Genomic DNA, 19885 nt, shown 5'->3' with positions numbered 1-19885 from the left:
GCCTCGTGTCATACAGCAAATTACTTGTGCAATTGAGCACTCGTATTGCGAGGTTCTACTGTATAAGGATGATTAATCTATAGAAATGTAAAAACTCCCATCGCCATAGCGTAGAGAGATTGAGGAAAAAATAGTGAATCAATCACTGCGAGCCATAATCACAAGTGCAGTAACAGAAAACACAATTTGTAACATGTGACCCGCACGAACATAATCAAAGGTGTGTTTAAACGAAGCTTATGTAGGGAGTTATAAAATTTAAACTTAGTTTCCAATTCATAAATATATATAATTTGTTAATGTGGTGGCACTCCGTCGGTTACGACGACGAGGGTTCCAGTTGATCCGATCAACAGAAGAGCCTGCTCGTGAAATTAACGTGCAAGTGGCTGAACACTCCACAGACACGTGTACTCTTGACGTAGTTCACGGGGAGATTCAGCGTGACACAGAGTGTGACAAGGCTGGCTCTTTGAAATACAGGTACAACAGAAACAGGAAAAAAGAGTGAGAGAAAGTTGTGGTGAAAGAGTACAGCTGGAGTTCCCCCCCACCTGCCGGAGCCTGGTGGAATTTTAGGTGTTTTCGCTCAATAAACACTCACAACACGTGGTCTGGAAATCGAAACCGCGATCCTACAACCGCGAGTCCGCTGCCCTAACCACTGGGCCATTGCGCCTCCATGCATGCTTTACACACACATATACACACACACGCATGCATGTGCATTGGCGGTGGATTTTGAAAGCTCAACAAAAAACCGAGCAAATGTTTCATTAGAGAATTATGTTCGTTATCTCGTGTTTGCGAGATCAAATCTCACCAGATGTGAACAAACGGATACAACAACTGAGGATTTATATAAAGGTAACCAATTACTCTTTCCCTATATCTCAAAATCCTTCGACTTCTCTCTGGAATTCTACCTAATTTCATTTAAATTCCTTACGGCATTATAATGTCATTACCTTTTAACTTTAGGAAAGCTTACCACTATGATAATTCTTAAGAGATTAAATGATGAAAAACAGATATCTGTGGAGACGGATATTCAAAATGAAATTCTAGACATATTTCAAAGAAATTCTCTTTCGTTGTTCAGTGATTTTTAAATTTATTTATCGTTATTTACGTATTTGCTTTATTTATTGATTTATGCTTTTCTGTCTATTGTTTCTTATTCCGTTTAGATTTGTGTACATGAGAGCATGTTGCCTAGTGGTTTGTAGTACTGTTGCATTTACGATCACAAGATCGTGGTTTCAAATCACAGCCCAGGCGATACACTGTGTTTTTTGAGTAAGAGAAAAAAAGTCGCGTTCCTCTGCGATCTCACATGGCTCTAGTAACACAGGAATAGATGGTTGAATATTTCTATGAGCACATAACCCCTAAAATTTGGCCTCCTAATTTCCCAGATGTCAATCCATTGGACTATTACATGTGCAGCGCTGGTGAGAGAGAGGTCAATAAACACGCCCATAACATCAAAGATTCTTTGAAATCTACGATTGTCAGTTATGTTCAAAATGAACCCATACGCTCAGTCTGGAAATCGTAACCGCGAGTTAGCTGCCCTTACTGGGTCATTACGCATCCACGCACCCTGTATATATGCACACACACACCTGATGTTTAGCACATCGTGCACTTGCACAAGCAATGTCGATTTCATTGAGGGCATTTGTACAGCACAAACAGTTAGTCACTGTAAACATATCATTAATGGAGGTTGTTCATAAAGAAACTGTTGAAACCTTTTCTGTTGTTCACGACAGGGAAGTCTACCCTTAAGTTAGTTTAATCAAACTTTCGGTGAGCTGGCCGAATCATTAACACGTAGGGCAAAATTACTTATTGGCATTTCCTAGGGCGCTTTATGACCTGGGTTCAAATCTCACCGACTGACAACAGGCATTAGATTATACAGCCTCGTAACTTAGCAATCTAGCAAAATAGAGCGATAGAATAAATGCTAGGCTTTAAAACAAACTACTCGGGTCCATTTGTTCGACGAAACATTTCAAGACGTTGCCCCTGCTTGGCCACAGTCCAATAAATGAAATAAGTAAAGGATAACCTCAGAATTGAGAGCAGATCATAAAGGGTCGAAAGAAATACTTATTTCTTTATTGCTCACAAGGGGCTAAATATAGAGGGGACAAACTAGGACAGACAAAGGTATTAAGTCGATTACATCGACCGCAGTGCGTAATTGGTACTTAATTTATTGACCTCGAAAAGATGAAAGGCAAAGTCGACTTCGGCGGAATTTGAGCTCAGAACGTAACAGCAGACGAAATACCGCTAAGCACTTCACCCGGCGTGCTAACGTTTCTTATTTCTTTATTGCCTACAAGGGGCTAAACATAGAGGGGACGAACAAGGACAGACAAAGAGATTAAGTCGATTACATCGACCGTAGTGCGTAATTGGTACTTAATTTATTGACCTCGAAAAGATGAAAGGCAAAGTCGACTTCGGCGGAATTTGAGCTCAGAACGTAACAGCAGACGAAATACCGCTAAGCACTTCACCCGGCGTGCTAACGTTTCTTATTTCTTTATTGCCTACAAGGGGCTAAACATAGAGGGGACGAACAAGGACAGACAAAGAGATTAAGTCGATTACATCGACCGTAGTGCGTAACTGATACTTAATTTATCGACACCGAAAAGGTAAAAGGCACAGTCGACCTCGGCGGAATTTGAGCTCAGAACGTAGCAGCAGACGAAATACCGCTAAACATTTCGCCCGGCGTGCTAACGTTCCTGCTAGCTCGCCGCCTGATAGAAATACGGTCAAAAGAAATACAGTTAAGCATTTTGTCCGACGCGCTAAAGACTCTTCTGTTTCACAGCATTACTTTGAATCATAAATGATTCTGATTATGCATGTTATTGAGACTTTTATTTTTATAGTTTCTTTTTAATAATTACAGTGTCCAAATTTTCATTTTGATTTCGTTCCGTTATAAATATTTATGGTATTAATAATCTATTTTCTTGAAAATATTGATTCTTTTCATGCATGGCGCATTCATTTTCAGGTTTATATTCTAAATACAAAATTACACAGGCACGAACATACATACGTACACAGACACATAGAAACACACACACATTTGTATGCATATATATATATATATATATATATATATATATATATATATATATATATATATATATATATATATATATATATATTTATTTATGTGTTTCAGCCAAGTGGCTGCGGTCATGCTGGTGCACCTCCGTGATTTTCACGTTCCTTGCATGGCTCGTCTCCCCCACCTGACATGGTCCAATCAAGAGTTTTGATGGCACATCCGGTGTATAAGAGAATTTGACACTGCTGCCCTAAACTGCGTCTCATTACGAGCCATTGGTTCGTCTGGTATCGTGGAGAGGAAAGCGTCAAGTTTTGTCTTGAAGACCTCCGCATCCATGTCTTGCATGTCTCTCAAATGTTTTGGCAGGGCATTGAAGTTTATGTATATATTGATATTATCTCAGTTATTATATATATATATATATATATATATATATATATATATATATATAACTTATATATATATATATATAACTTATATATATATATATATATATATACGTATATATATATATATATATATATATATATATATATATATATATATATAAGTTATATATATATATATATAAGTTATATATATATATATATATATATATATATATATAAAAGTTATATATATATATATATATAGATATATATATATATATATGCACAAAAATATATGTGCATAGTTATCTATATGTATGTATATAAATACAGAATAAATATATGCATGGATATCTAACTGTCTATCTATAAATCTATGTATGTATGTATGTATGTATGTATCTATGTATCAATACTTACAATTTATAATCGTGGCACTCCGTCGGTTACGATGGCGAGGGTTCCAGTTGATCCGATCAACGGAACATCCTGCTTGTGAAAAGTGTAAGTGGTTGAGCACTCCACAGACACGTGTACCTTTAATGCAGTTCTCGGGGAGATTCAGCATGACACGGAGTGTGACAAGGCTGTCCCTTTCAAATACAGGCACAACAGAAACAGGAAGAAAGAGTGAAAGTTGTAGTGAAAAAGTACAGCACGCTACCAAAATAGCACAAGCATTCAGTTATTCAGTTCCTTCAAAGTGGCACACATGTCACTACGTCGACTGGATGGATTCTTTTACAAACATATTTTCAACTATTGACAAAGACCTTCTTTGATTTCATCTAGGTTGCCATTTAATCACTCGTTAGTTACTGAAAGTTGTTGGTTTTACTTATCTGACACACGTCTACTATAGTCGTTTTCCTGCGCATGTTTCTCAGGAAAACACTTAACTTTCCCAAAGATTACGTCAATTTGACGTTCTTTGTCCTTAAAGGAGAAATACAAGTGCACACGATCTATTTCAGTTCCTGCGCTACAGGTGGTAGAAAAGTAAATTTAAAATTGAATTCTTAAAATATATTTTAAAATATATTTGTAGTTTTAGATCAGCTTATCTTAGTTGAGTCATCTAAATGTTTCAATTCTATTTGTCTCTTTCCTTAGGCAGTTTGCTTCTTGGTCCTTGTGTTAGACCGTCTTTGTTGCATTGTAAACGCCTAAACGTTTTTAAAAGCGTGGCACACGCATAAAAATATACTTGTCTTTGCAGAAGTCATCCATTGCACGTGCTATTCTTTCTGCTTTAATTAGCAATCACCATTATCGGTAAGATTGTCCACGAAGTAATTTTCATATGTCGACATTAAAATTAAAATTGATCTTCTTAATGCTGTTATTGCGGTTCATTTTAATGCGGTTATCGATGAAGTCATTATTGTTGACAATACAGATATTTGAGAAATTATACTTAATATGCAGGGTTTTTTTTTCCAATCTGTTTCTCAGAAAGCAGACATTAACTTTTATTAATATAGGAATTACCTCATGGCATCGCTGCTGTTATATTCAAATGAGTTTCTTTTGTGTAGGTGGACAAAATAAAAACAAAATTTATTCTAAAACTGAAAAAAAAAAATGAATATTAAACTATATTAATAGTAAAGTTTTCTACGTCGGCAAGTCGGCAAAACTGTTAGCAAGCCGGTCAAAATGTTTAGCAGCATTTGGTCCGTATTTACGTACTGCTTTCAAATTTCACTGATGTTGACTTTGTCTTTCATCCTTTCGGAGTCAATACAATAAGTACCAGTTGAATACTGGAATCGATGTAATCGACGTAGCTCCCCCGCCCCACTCCAGAAATTGCTGGTCTTGTGCAAAAATTTGAAACTTGATATTAAACTTCTTAATATAATAATTATGGTTTTAGATTTTGGCACGCAGCTTGAATGGCTGAAAGGCATAATCAACCACGGCGGAATTTGCGCTCGGAGCATAAAGAACCGGAAGAAATACAGCTAAGCATTTTGTCCGACGTACTGACTCTGCTGTCAGCTCGTCACCTTGGTATAATAATAACAATGGCTTAAGTTTTTGCCTCAAGAGTAACAGTGTTTTACGGATGGGCCTTACTTTATACCATCAACTTAGAAGTTCACTGGAATGTTGAAATGTTAAATCGTAGACCCTTAAACGATAAAAAGCAAACATGACTTTGCTTGTATTTGAGCTCAGAAAACATTACAGTAACGTATTTTTCAGGTTTAAACAAATAAGCACTAAAATCGATTCATTTGACTAATGTTCTTCAATGCGTTGCTCCAGCATGGCTGCAGTAAACTGACTGAAAAAAGATAAAAGATACGTGCATGATGATCACTCCATCTCTGTAGATGATAACCGTCTCCTTGTGTTTTGTTGTTTTTAATGCCTATTCAGGAGCTTATTCAGTTTCGTTGCAGATCTGCATTCTTCGAAGCATAGGTGACAGATGAAAGTTGTTATGCTTGCAACTGGTTAGCTCTGCACACATCGCAAATTCTCCACTGCCGTAGAACTCTCAGATGGGCTGATAAGTGACAGATGAAGACACCTTGAAGAGACGTCTACACGAAACTGGATTGTAGTGATAAGCGCTTGTAGAATACAACACAAGTACCATTCTCTAGGTTTCTTTAACTAGTATGTAATGACAGGTAGAATAGAAATGGCCAGTAATCGCATGAGACCACAGGTTTTACATTGTTCCACTAGAAGAATGCTGGTTCAGTACTTAGGGAGCACTCACTGCTAGTGGTTTATTGCGCACCTTGACAACAACCAAGGGTATTTCTGCGTCCCCGCACTGAGATGAATTGCCGTCACATGCTAATTAACCCATAACTGGGACCGATATATGCGTTCAGGTCAGGGTTGGCTTGCAAACAATAGTGGCTAAAAGGTAACATATTCAGGGCATATACATACATACATACATACGAAGGGGTGCTGAAAAATTCCTGGGATCAGTTGATTATAATTTTATCCAACATATTCCCCTCTCAGATTCACCTACTTATTGCAGCGCTCCTTCAGTTTTTCTAGGCCCTGTAAAAGAACTCGGAAGTCTGGCCTCCATCCAGGACTTTCGCGATACCCTTAATGCCAGAGACGTTTCATTTCCAGCGCCCTGTATATATATATATATATATATATATATATATATATATATATATATATATATGGTCTTAGAATTTTCGGGTATGTAATTACGAGGTTCTCCAAATCGAATGTTTTCTTTTCTGAATATGTATTAGTATTTCTTCACTGTGACCAATTAAATTTCATAGAGTATATTATTGTCCTGCAACTTCCATATAGTCGAGAAATCAATTATTGCATTTCGTCTTTCTTCGTTATGACACTGAACATTTTTATAGAATAGTGTTTTTGAGCTATTAACTGATAGCTATATTATATTTGTGCCTTTTGTAAGCATTCCTATTTTATATACTAAGTTGGAAAATAGAATTTAGTGGAACACAATAGAATTCCTACAAGTACAGTTATTAGGATTATTATCTCAACTTATAATTAATTTCGATAAATTAGATTACGTTGTTCTTTGGGATAGGTTAAATATAGTTGACTAGGGGAGTTTAAAGGTGATTTTATTACAAATTATATAAAAATTCTATAGAATTCTACAGAAAACGTGTGCTTATAATGTGCCCTTAGTATACTGTGGGGAAGGTTGTATCGCTCGATATGATTTCGTCGATTTCAGTTTTTCCTCCTACTATCAAATCTTAGCTGCGAACAAGCTTCGATCTAGAATCCCATAATAATTCAATAAATAGGCTTAATACATTTGTTTAGACTTTTCTTAAACTTGCTGTTCCCTATCAAGGAAAAAATGTCATATGAAATGCTGTTATGTAATGAATTCCCGACTTAATTTTAAAACCAAATGTATTGTCTGTCAAAATGATAGTCTTCCCGTCACATATGTTTGATTTACGAATCGGATTTTCTCCTTCAAATACTTGAAGTCTATTTTATTTTCCATAGCTGAAGCTGCAATATTTTTGTAGATATTCTCAAATGTTGCATTCTATATTGGAAATTCAATTTACAGTACTTCATTTGATATCTATGCTCTATTATATTTTTTGCGATTTTCTATCGGAAAGCCATATATTACTGTTTAATAAAGGACGAAAAACATTAGAAGAATAGGATGTATATTCTAACAGAATGCGGAATTTCCTTTTAGCTTCACATCACGCCTTAGCATATTACTTTTACAGAGCAGAATTACAAAACAAAAAAGTTATGAAAGAAAAAGCGGGAAAGTTGTACCGTAATGAATATTCTTAGCCGTTATAAAAATCAATAAGTCAAACTGCAAGTTTTATATTCATTCTAATAATGGTCAAATGTCCAAAAATATAACATTTGAATCAAGGCGTTCCATTGATAATTGACAGATGGACAGTAGGACAATTGAAATAGAATTCAATTGAAATGAAATATCCAGAAACAGAAATAGAATATGGAATATGAGATACGCATCTTGAATATGTTATCTGAAGGAGCGGTTAATTAGTTTTAAGCGTCAGTATTTGTCAATATATCGATCAGCGAATAAAACAATATGTAAACCATTTATTCAAAACTTAGATGAAAGAGTAAAATTACATGGTTTGTTGCACTAAATATGAACTATATCTCGTAGCCGACATTATTCTAGTTATTCCGTTAACAGCTTTTAAACTATGAAAATTTGAAAAACGATACATATTGGTTATTTAAAGAATAATTGATCGAATTAGATATTTTCTAGAAATAAGCTAGACAGTTTATCCAAGTTAATGTAGCTAGCTACCTCGTTTATTTTTTAAATGTTTTTAGCTTCTGGTATACTGTTCTTAAGATGTTTTATTCTCTGTTCAAATAACCTAGATGAATAATAACCAAAGTATAATGACACACTTGAATATTTTGTATAAAATACCATTGTCACCCCCGCCTTAGCGAAGGCGGAGGTATTGTTTTCAGTCGTGTTTGTTTGTTTGTTTGCTTGTCTGTCCGTAGACAAGATATCTTAAATACCGATCGATAGATTTGAATGAAAATTTCAGGGATGTTTGGCGTCGTAACTGGCACGAACTGATTAGTTTTGGGGATCGACAAGGATTCTGGATTATTTTCTCTGATTCTTTTACTTAATTTTTGAGAGCGGTCAGGTTCATTTTTAGTATTCTCGTTTGTGAGAGCAGTCGAATTTATTTCAGATATTCTCATTTCAAAAATATCATCTTCGGCTAATCGTTGAGAGGACGTAGGTGTTTCGTTGGCCGAGGTTTGCGCTCTCTGAGAGCTCTTGTTATATATTTTAATGATTTATTTTCTTTGGGACCATGTATTGCGGAATGCAAGTTGAAAAGATATAGTGAAACTTGACAGCAGTCTGAAGTGCGGTACATTGTGCAACTTTACGTGTTGAATTGGATACCAAACTCGTTGGGGTAGATATTGGTGCCGCATATTTTCATGGTTCAGCTCCGTATAGTGCTGCTGGTTTAGCAAACTCAAGCCATATGAACAGTCACGCCATGGAATAATTCTGAAAAAATGGGGTGATGGTCTTCAAAGAAACTGGCCTAACTATATGAATTGCTACCAGCTTAACTAAACCTAGACCTGGGGAGGAGCAAATACTATTTCTGCAGAAAGCTCACGGAGGAGACTGAATATAATAAACGCTCCAAATACCTTGGCCAACTCTAATAAGAAATCTAGTCACAAATACCAGTTGAAGAATATTTAATCTGTCAGCAGACAGTGCTGCACCTCATAATAATGTGAGGAGTGATTTTACTGATATATGGAAGACATCCTACTGCCACACACAAAGCTGAAAACAATGAGAAAGAGAATCTTAATCTGTTTTAATCTTCTATTCAACTTAAAGTTTTCAGTCAATGTAGCTATAGATCCTTGACGCTAATTAAAAGCGTTTTCCTGAGTAGGCATACAGACCTTTTGATACCCATAAGGACAAGGTTAGTTACTAATGTCTAGATAATATGAATTCAAACATAATATACTACATATTCGCAAGCACACTCTTACACAGCCCTCCGAAAACATACCAAGTACCTATTGCAAGGCTCGCGCATTTCGAAAGCTTTAATCTACAGAGCCATCTCAAACCCAAATATGACATGACAATGATTTAAAGAGAAGTAATGCCTGACTCATACAAGAATATTTTAGGATGGGGAAAACTCCATCCTGTTGTGGTGCTTCATCTGGAGACACTTTGATAGCTTCATTTGTGGAGATCATCGATAGGACGTTTGCAACATTTAATGGTACATCCTTGAAAGCAGTCTTCAGACTGAACTGAGGATCGTGATTACCACTTCTGTCTCCGTGAAAAGAGTGGCACATACTCCACCAGCCCGCAGTCTACATCAAAAGGGAGAATGGGATATCTTATTGCCGTCAGGAGTACATCCACACAAGGGCATGTTATACAATCCTTGCCGTTAGTATAAACTACAAACTACACGTTAGTCACGCGATCTCAACTGTACAAAATGGTTACTTCACGTACTTTGTACTTTGAATACTTTACCGTCCCTAATGAGTTCAAAGTACACAGAATGATAACTGAGTGATTGCTACTAACCTTTCGACTACCCTGACGCATGCGATACCCAATACGAGGATGTGGTGTCGCTGGATATACCCGACGGCAGACTGACATTAAAGTGAAGCTACGTCCTGCTTACATCCTGTCCGTAACACATAAACCTAAACATAAAAAAAATAATAAGGCATGTCCTTTCGATAGCACCACAGCCACGTAATCTGGGCTGACGAACAGAGGCTGAAACACCTATAATTAAATTTGAATTTGTTTTCAACTCTCTTATTCTGTCTTGGAACAGATGACGAAGCGAACGTGTCCAATGCTCACGTAACTTCATGTAATAAAGAACTGAGTGCAAACTTGTAAGTAAGTAAGTAAGTAAGTAAGTATGTATGTATGTATGTATGTATGTATGTACGTACGTATGCGAGTCTGTGAATATGTGTTTGTGTGGATATATCGATTAACTAGGAGTAATAATGAATTGATATATCAGTGATATAAGGTTACGTGTTAACGAGGAAAATATAACGGCAACTGGCTGCTTATTAATATGAATATTACGGATAATAGATGTTTGTTGTATCAGCTTTAATATTTGTATTGCTTTATCTTCAAGAAGTTTGATAGAAGTCGAGAAAAAGAGATGGAAGATAAATATTTACTTTCAATTAGTAGATCAAAGGAATGAAACATTTTGCTGTCACATAATTAGCATGATTTTTTTCCCTTCATCCACATATCACATCAGCATTTGTGAATGGATGCATTTATGCAAGCTTGCACCTATTTACGTACCCGCATGAACAGACACAAACACACACATACAGGCACAAACAAGCATCAGCACACATAAACGCGTACATCTGCACTTTCGGTCTACGCAGTAGTTTCTCCTGTACATACAGAAAAGCTCGTATTTGTACAGCTACTTGATGCATGTGGCTTAATAATTAATAATTAAGATGTTCGGCTCACAATCATAAGGTGTCTGGTCAGTACTTGGAGCGTGAGGTGCATTGTGTCTCTAATCAAGGTATTCCATGACTCGTTGCTCGAATGTACTAAGCTGTAACGAGTACCAACCAGATGCTGGAGTAGTCTTCTCTTCTTCATGGTGTTACATCATGTATTGTCCGACATGTTAAGATGAACAACAGTGTGCCTCGCCTGGTCGCAACTATGTAAAAACGCAGAGCAAATATCGAAAGCAAAGCACAAGATTCGAAATCATATTCGCTTGCTAATGATGCTTGGTTGCACACTAATGTATGCCTAAAATAGTGTTGTCTGTATTGATATCCACAACTGAACACTTTTACACGCACACACGCACACTCGTCTCGCTCACACTCACACGTGCACACATATATATATTCTTTTAATCCTTCATTTGTTTCAGTCGAGCAAATCGAACCCAGGATTTATGCTTTTACCGAACTTCTAATTTACGCGCTACCATCGGTTTTCAAGCAATGTTGGGGGGACAAACGCAGACGCACAAACACACATGCATGTATATATATATATATATATATATATATATATATATATATATATATATATATATATATATATATATATATATATATATATATAACAATTAGACGACGAACGTCTTTTAGTTTCCGTCTACCAAATCCACTAACTAGGTCTTGGTCAACCCGAGGCTATGGTAGAAGACACTTGCCCAAGATGCCATGCAGTGGTACTGAACCCGAAACCATGTGGTTAGTAAAAAGGCTACTTACCACACAGCCATTCCTGCGCCTCTAGTTACTACACAGCCACTCCTAACGAAGGCAGCCATGTGCAAAATGAAACCAAAAAGGAAAATTTCAATTGTCACTAATTATGACTTGAGAGTACAAGGTAGCACCTACGTTACGAGAAATAAGAATTAAAAACGCTAAGAGCCGCAAATAAACTGCTGGGCTTTAATTTGAAGCCAAACTAGTCTTGTAGGGTGATATCGCTCGCTGTTGGGTGGTTATCTTCGGTCTCAGTGCATAGACATGTGCTCTTTGCGACTTTAAGAGTTTTTAGCTCTAGTTTCTAGCAATGTCGGTATTAACCTGCACTCTCTGTCACAATTACTGACAATTATATATATATATATATATATATATATATATATATATATGTGTGTGTGTGTGTGTGTGTGTGTGTGTGTGTGTGTATTCTCTTATTCTTTTATTTGTTTCAGTCATTTCACTGCCGCCATGCTGGAGCACCGCTTTTAGTCGAACAAATCGATCCCAGGACTTATTCTTTGTAAGCCTAGCATTTATTCTATCGGTCTCTTTGGCTGAACTGCTTAGCTACCGAGATGTAAACACATCAACATCGGTTGTCAAGCGATGGTAGGTGGTCAAACATACACTCACACACACACACACACTTACATGTATGTACATATACGACAGGTTTCTTTCAGTTTCTGTCCACCAAATCCACTCAGAAGGCTTTGATCAGCCCGAAGCTATTGTAGAAGACACTTGCCTAAGGTGCCATGCAGTAGAACTCAACCCGGAGCCATGTGGTTGGTAAGCAAGCTACTTACCACAGAGCCACTCCCCTGTGTCTGTATATATATATATATATATATATATATATATATATATATCAAATGGATGTCTTATAAAACTATTCCGCACATACAAATACCGCCATACCAACAATACAACATACCTCCATCATCCGCTGTCCCACAGGTATCACCATGGTTTCGACATATACTTATATGCGTGCGTGTATGTAAAAAGAGTTCAGTTGTGGACATCGATACAAACGTTATGTATGTATTATATTATACTGTGTTTTATTATATTACATCATGCTTCATTAAGGTGATAAAGCTATAAATTGCGATGTGTCACGCCATTTTTTTTCTTTTTTGTTACATTTCAATTATATTTAATATATTTTTGATACTGCTTAATGCCTTCAAGGTGATAAATGTAAAAAATTTAAAAAAATTGAAATTATAAATTTTATTCTTTTTTAATTCTATATTTGTCATCTTAATAAGATACAAATTCTGATGTGTTTTAACAACAAATCAAAGCGTGTACTCATTGACAGGGAAAATACATGCTTCGTTTCTCTCCGTCCAAACAAGATCAATAATTATCTTCAACATGTGGCTGTGTTTCTTTTCTGTAATTAGCTATATATACCCGTTGCACTTTTTCTCTTTCCATCTACCACCCTTCTCTCTCTTTACCTCATTATTTCTCCATGTTTTTCTTGTCCTCTTGTGTATATCACTTGTGAATCTCTTTTTTTTTATTTCGTATTTGTTCTATGTCTATGGTTCAACTCAATATATATATATAATAGTACAGTCGCCTTCCTCTCAGCCCTGCGTCTTATGCTTCTCAGTTGGTTACTTCAGTTATTATTTGTTTCTTATTACATTACACACAACACTTAATCGCTTCCTTCCTCCACTCCAGTAACTCATTCTCTACGCTTTCCTTCTTACAATCGCATCTCTTATCCAACTCTATTCACCTTTCAGCAAAGCCAATTCCATTTACTTCAATCTCCTTCCGCTTTTCTTCTGTTTGTGTCTCCTTTTTCTATCGGAATTCCTGTGATTTCTGATTCTTACTGTCTCTCTATTTAAAGATTATATGTAATTGAATATTTGTAAAAATATAATTTTATATCGTGAAGTATATTTGCCACCTCAGAACGTAATGATGGGAGAAATACCGCTAAGCATTACGCCTGGCGTGCTAACGTTTTTGCCAGCTCGCCGCCTAATAGGATCATGATATTGCCTTACTTGTAGGTAAGATACTTGTGAGACGTTTATTGAATCGTTCACAGATATGATCCATCATTACCCCAGAAACTGAATGCAGATTCAGATCTAGAAAAAGCTCTCTCTCTCTCTCTCTCTCTCTCTCTCTCTCTCTCTGTATATATATATATATATATATATATATATATATATATATATATGATCTTGGGCCTCCAGCCAGTGTTTTCGCAATATCCTCAAACCCAGGAACTGTTCAGCAACTCCTTGTATATCAAGATAACAATTATAATATCGTGAAATATATTTGCCACCTAAATGCGGCTAACCCTTAAGTGTTGATGCTACAGTAGCTTATAACACTAGGAAGGCATCTCTTTCAGCTGACTATTGACACACTATCTGTGCCCGATCAGTATTTGCAAAGGGAAGTCATCGATCCCATCTCCAGCCAGACGTGATACACACGGACCCGAGTTTCTGAGTATTGACCTGTCATCACCGTGTGACAACTACCGGTTGGTGTTGGGAAGTGGTTCTCAATGCAAATATATATACGAAAAGTCACTGATCTCGAAAAAGTGGAAGCGAGCAATAATAAATCTCTGAGCGAGATATAAACAGTAGCCGCACGACATCGTGAAGTATATTTGATAGGACACAGACAGTGTGTTTGTTAGTAACCAGCTGGAGGAGATGTCGTCTTGGGGCTACAAGCTACAGTAGCGTCAACCCTTAAGGGTAAGCCACATTTAGGTGGCAAATATACTTCACGATGTCGTGAAGTTAATGTTTATGCCAAGCTCAGAGTTTTATTATTGCTTATAATTTCATATATTAAATGTCAATGTTTCGTACCACAGTGATTTTAAACATAGATTTGATCAAATATATAGAATATATCTGACTGCGGTGTTATAAATATCCAGTTGTATCTAAAAGTGGTACGGCGAAACTTAGAGTAACGTCAATCTCATATTATATCACATAAATCACATATCTATATTTTATATATATATATATATGTGTAGATATATGTGTGTGTGTGTATACGTGCGCATACACATGCATGTGTTTATGCTATGTGTGTATTATGTGTGTCTTCGCATCTATACCTCTGTGCGTGCGTGTGTGTGGGGTGTGTGTATGTGTGTGTATGTGTCTGTGCACGCGCATGCGCGTAAGTTTTGATAATTCACTCCTCAGGAGACAACTCATTTTATCGTTTGATCGAGTGAAGAAGTGAACAATTAATCATATCTCAGCAGGAATCTAATGAGAGAAGGACAGCTTAAAGAAGGAATAACTGGTTTCTGAAGAGAGAAAGAAAGAGAGAGAGAAAGAGAGAGAGAGAGAGGGAGAAAGGGGAGAGAGAAGGATGGAGGTTAAAAGATGAAGTGAGAGAAATAAAGGGTGGTAAATAGAGGGGAGAGAGAGAGAAGAAAAAGGGCGACTTATTTATTTCGGCATCAAAGATAATTTTGTGTAAAACTAATGGAAATATTTTTTTTATTTCATTTACGGTTCAAAGGGAAAAATAACAGCTTCAGTACCCGCAACACGAGCTGGAACAACGACAATAATTGCAGAAACAGCCTCAATATCAACAAAAACAATATCGTCATCAACGGTAAAGTAAAATAACGACGCCATCGCTAACAAGGGTAACAACACAATGAAATCAACAACGATTGTAACAATGACGACGAAGAAAAATGATGCTTTCATCAACAATAACAACAGCGTAGAAACAACATCCTCTGAAGAACACAAGTGAAATAGTGCAAAAAAAAAAAAAACCGAAGAAAAAAACAAACAAGAAAAAAACGAAGAAAAAATATCAACAATAGGAGAAAGAGACTAAACAAGAAGCCGAACTACAACAACAACAACCACAACTATTGATACAACAATAACAACATCAATAATAGTTCAAGCAGCAGCAGCAGCAGCCACAATGATAATGACTCTTGGCTGAACAATACGAAGCCTTGATCAATTAATTAAAACGTGGATTGCTATTAATTAATCATATCCTTCTGATTGTTTCGCAAAAGTTCTTCAACCTCTTCTCCTCCTCCTCCATCTTCTTCTTAATTTTCTTCTTCTTCTTCTTCTTCTTCTTCTTCTTCTTCTTCTTCTTCTTCTTCTTCTTCTTCTTCTTCTTCTTCTTCTTCTTCTTCTTCTTCTTCTCGTTGTTGTTGTTGCTGATGTTTTTCTTCTCAAAATCTCCTCCTCGACCCTTTCTCTTTCATCTTATCCTCTTGTTTCTCTCTCTCTCTCTCTTCTACCTCACCGCTTTCCCTCTCTTGTTTCACCGACTCTAATCGCGATTTGTCTTTCTCTGGCGATATAATGATATCGATGCTATAATGAGAACATTAGGATAAAGATGATTTCACTGACAATTGATAAAATCTAAAATAATCAACATATACATGCATATATAAATGTGTGTGTGTGTTTCTGTGTGTGTATATGTGTGAGTGTGGCTGTGTGTGTGTGTGTGTGTGTGTGTGTGTGTGTGTGTGTGTGTGTTTCTTCTTCCACTTCATCTACCTTTGATTTTTCCTTTCCTTTGATGCCATAATGAGAAAATGAAAAGAGGATTTCATCGACAATTGATAAAACTCCTTTAAACATATATATATATATATATATATATATATATATATATATATATATATATACACATACGTATATACGTATGAACTCTGATATGATATACGTGAATATATAACAACAATATATGTATATGCATATATGAATAACTCTTTCAGTATGTTGTGCGTGTGTGTGTGTGTGCGTGAACGTGTTTCAACGAAGAGTGAAAAGAGAGAAAGATGAAAACAGCAGAGGAGCTGTTGAACGATTGAAAAGATGGCTAGACTAAAAATCTTACTTGGGATACAACGTTTGTTTTTATAGCACACTACATTTGTTCAAATCATCATTTACTATCTCCTCAGAAGTATGGAAACCTGCAATGAGACAAAATATCTCCACAAAATCTTTGGTTCATCATTAAACAAGATGTTTATGCCAATGGACGCCAATTTACGTCGAAGGATGTCTTATGGGCGACCATCAAAACTGCAGCAGAAGCAGTCCAAGCTGGTACTATTAAGAAATTAACAGATTCCATGACTAATAGGGTTTTTGAAGTTATCCGTCGAAATGATTCCCATGTGGCTTTAATTAATAATTCATTATGTCAATAAATATTATAATGTTATTATGGTTTTCTGTTAAATATATACTCAATGTATGCTTAACATGTATCACTACCCTTCATTTTCTAGAAAATAAAAAGAAGTCTAGATGGACTATTTTTCATCAAAAGCTATTAGTGTTGTTCACCTACAAACTGAAGAATCTGAAATAAAAAAGAAAGGACGTAACACAGAATATTGAAAGCATAACAATGGTGTTGTTATAGTGTGCAAACCAGCTGGGAAAAGTTTTGTTAAAATCGATTCCCAGAAAACTGGGAAATCCTAAATTTCATTCCTGAGGTATTAGCGTGGCTCTGGGTGTATATAATAAAATTGCCACAGCCAGTGAAAGTTTTAAAATGCCATTGATACATGATAGCAAGGCAGCTAATCCTATTGCAATTAATAGTGTCCTAAGAAGAGAGGATTAAGGAGGTTCAAGAGAGAAAAAGAACTTAGAAACAAGAGTTGGTAGAGGACTTCCAAGATAATGAGTGGAGAAAGAGGTGTTTTTTAACAGATGTTGGCAGTTGAGGGCTTGCAGGTCGAAAACTGAATAAAGCTTATGGAACTTTGAGCATGACAGCAATGGGCAGAAGAGCTATCAAGAAAAAACGTAACGGCTGCAGAGAAAATAAACACTTAGGCGGCTCTTAATGAAAAGAGGTGGTTGGTGGGATCAGTAGGGTGCCGCTTATATACAGTTGTAATAAAGATAAAGAGAGGTTGGGTAGCCTAAATAAGTGTGTATGTTAAAGACACGAAACCCCCATTGACACCAGAATGTAACATTGACGACATGTTCAAGTATTACATTTGCAGATATATATTTAACCGACAAAGAAATGTTCATACATCTTTCTTCTGTAATACAATCGATATATTTTCTCACAAAAAGTACTGCAATATATTTCTGAGACTCCAAATATCACGTAAAGTACTGAAGAAAAATTAACTCCTTTCGACGTCGAGAATTTTAGTTCTTTGATCTAAGTTTTTTTGTTTTTCATTCTTTTGTATTGATTCCTCTTTTCTTAACTTATTGCATATCGATTTTATTTTATAAAATTGTATTTCTGTGTGTCTGTTATAGTTATTACTCATTATTTTTTTTCTATCGCAATAACTCTGTTACCCGCCTAAAGTACCAGGAATAACTTTTTAACCACCATTTGCTTCGTCGCTGGATTGAATCGAACAGATTTACACAGACACACAGACACAGACACGCAGACACACAGACACACACAGACACACACACGCACACGCACACACAAAGCCACACACACACATAGACATATATATATATATATATATATATATATATATATATATATATATATATATATGTGTGTGTGTGTGTATATCTATCTATCTATCTATCTATCTATCTATCTATCTATCTATCTATCTATCTATATATATATATATATATATATATATATATGGGTGTATATTCAAAAATAAAAATAGTTAGGCATTAACCACAGTGCTATTCAAGATATTTTATTAGAGTATCAAATATATGTTTACATGAACAAGCTTGATAGCGATTTAGAAGTTCTGCCGTGTGTCGTCTTCATCAGCATGTCTGATGAACTTGACACATAGCAAAACCGCTAAGTATATGTCAAAATATCAAATCTTTTCATTTGTAAAAATCTATACGCACCTACACTCATTCAGACAAAACTATGTGAAGCATATATTGAGTGCTACATTATGAAAGTATTCTATTTCGGTACTGATAACACGTGTATGTGACCGTGTGTATGTGTATTATTGCAATATCAAATGTGTCTTTCTTTTGAAAATTTTGCTCCCTTTCTAGCGTGTTGATACACAAGATAGAGAAACTTTTTTGGTTTCTCAGATTTAAGTGCTGCGCGTTTATCATTAATGTAATGCTACAATTGTTTATAAAATGTGGTTAACGTTGGAGGTTTGAAAATTTTCGAATTATGTCTGTTTTTGGTGTAGTGTATTTGTTGGTGGTGTTGGGACATTCATTCTTCTCTTGGAGTTTGTGTTTATCCCTAGGTTTTCCGGGGATGTAGATGATAGAAATTTCTTACTTTGGTAACTGTGGTAAATTTGTTTTGTTTTCACGTATAATGTATTTATTGCTACATTACATAATATGTACCCTTCCAGTTGTTTGTTCAGAAATTACGTTGTAGTCTTTCTAGCAAATGCGGGTAACAGTATAGAGGCTCCTTCATTTTATTATGGCGTGGTGTATTGACTTTTGTGTTGATGTATTTGTTACTCATAACCTGTGCTTCTTACCAATAAGCTATCTTTGTCTTTGGTAAAGTGTCTTCGTTTACAATGAAACGTTTCATTTGTAGATTATGTATCTCTTAGGTTAAACGCGAATCTAATTATCAACACCTTCGAATTTGAAGAATCAGTTTGTGTGGCAACAATGAAATTTTCCGTCATTTCGAGTTTTGTGATTTCTCTCCTTATTTACACTTTATTCAGTATCAATATGATTATTCACTAATCGGTATTAATACAATAATTCATTATTCACTATTAATGTCACTATTCACACTTCAGTATTAATATAAATATTTATTGTACAGTAATTAATAATGGCAAACAAATGACAGTAATAACAAAGACTTGGAGAAAACTGGCCTCCGGGCGGTTTTCTCCTTGCCAATATGATAACGATATATATTTATCTCTATATATGTATGTGTGTGTGTATGTATATGTGTGCGTGTTTGTGCACACACATAGACATACACTCAAAAGTACAAACGCACTCCACGCCCATACATGCATCAATAAATCTATCTATCTATCTATCTATCTATC

Source organism: Octopus bimaculoides, chromosome 3 (genome assembly GCF_046866305.1).
Source record: "Octopus bimaculoides isolate indiv1 chromosome 3, ASM4686630v1, whole genome shotgun sequence".
NCBI classification, from domain to species: domain Eukaryota; kingdom Metazoa; phylum Mollusca; class Cephalopoda; order Octopoda; family Octopodidae; genus Octopus; species Octopus bimaculoides.
This window is presented reverse-complemented; position numbering follows the sequence as displayed.